Source organism: Haliotis rufescens, unplaced genomic scaffold (assembly GCF_023055435.1).
Source record: "Haliotis rufescens isolate VD_foot unplaced genomic scaffold, xgHalRufe1.0.p SCAF_84, whole genome shotgun sequence".
In the NCBI taxonomy this organism is placed as follows: Eukaryota; Metazoa; Mollusca; class Gastropoda; order Lepetellida; family Haliotidae; genus Haliotis; species Haliotis rufescens.
This window is the reverse complement of record NW_025964377.1, coordinates 1,198,990-1,200,686: the sequence shown is the minus strand read 5'-3', so window position 1 is coordinate 1,200,686 and position 1,697 is coordinate 1,198,990.

Below are 1,697 nucleotides of genomic sequence, written 5' to 3'. Positions count from 1 at the left end.
GGGGATGTAAGCTAGAAGAATGAAGTTTGGGAACAAAGGAGATACATTTAGCTGTTATCAAATTACACATTTTGTCTTTATAATGTTTTCCTGATTGTGACACTGTTCCACATTGATCTGCGGCACTTTTTGCTTAATCTAAATATATATCTAATGTGTTTGTAATATTTTTAGATGCAACATGCACAACGTTATATGTAACCACTAGTTATTGTGTGATTCCTTATTTCTAATGTTTGCGGTATAAAAATCTTCATTTCCCTTGTATTTTGAGTTACATTTTCTGCCGTAACAATAAAACCACTCGGGCCTTGGGTGCATGTAACACTTCTTCTTAAAGGATCAACGCTGCACATTATTAAAGAGTTTTAAGAAATATGCTTGATAACTGCAGAGGTAAGATAATCACTCGGATATAAGAGCGGAATCTAACATACACTCTGAGAGACACCCGACCGTCGGTGCCCCGACTTAAACTTCAAAGACCAGAGTTGCTGTCCGGCTATGCCTACAAAGAACAAGTTACACACCAGGTGGTTTGATCTAAAGCCTGTTTTAACTACATAGATTGGCGTCTTTGCAATTTATATCCCGGTAGAATATAATACCCTCTGTATTTAGATCTGGTGTATCTGTGTATTAGAACTGAGAATTGTTCTTTATTGCTGCTTGATTATTCATATTGACATGTTGGACTGACTCAGGCTGTGTGAATCTAGCCGATGATTGCTTACACTCATCCTTAAGACTTGTTATAGGATTTGTCTCTCGGTATTTTCAGTTGTATGATCTAAGTCACCTTAAGTGTGTATTGCCCAAATACAATCTGAGGACGTTATACCCAAACACCTTAACCTTCATATAAACAAATCGCATGGTATTTGAAACACTGTTAACATATATGTATAGTAGTCCTATATATTTTTAAAATGATAAAACATGTATAATAATGCATGCCAACTACCAACTACCATCTGAGATGAAATTGAATCTTCTACACGAAAATTGCTTTTAGTTAGGTCATCAACGTTGTATGTCAAATATATGCATGCATTAAAGGCTCGAAGTGTGGAAGGTCTCGACAATGTGTATCTTGTATATATGACTATTTAAACATGTAAGTACTGGACAACCAACAGACAAAAGAACCATCTCGTTACTGTCAGAGGCCAGTCGAAGACATAGCCGTGCAGTGATTGAGAGAAAGACAGGTGTCAATTGTAGATGAACAAGTACAGGTCAACCAACAGACAAATGAACCACCTCGTTACTGTCAGAGGCCAGTCGAAGACATAGCCGTGCAGTGATTGAGAGAAAGACAGGTGTCAATTGTAGATGAACAAGTATAAGACAACCAACAGAAAAAAAGGACCATCTCGTTACTGTCAAAGGCCAGTCGAAGACATAGCCGTGCAGTGATTGAGAGAAAGACAGGTGTCAATTGTAGATGAACACGTACAGGACAACCAGCAGGCTCCCTGAAGGTGGATGATGGATTCCACCTGTATCTGTCCCTTGATCACGGATAGATACATTGGCATGTTGGGGATGCAATATCATCCTCTGTCCTACGAGTTCAGGTAGTTGTGGAAGGGGCAGCCATCCTGAGTGGAATGTGTGTTCATAGTTATTGCCATGGGAAATGTTAATGTTCCGTTATTGAATGTGTTAATAAGGAATCGCAGGAGACAGGAGAG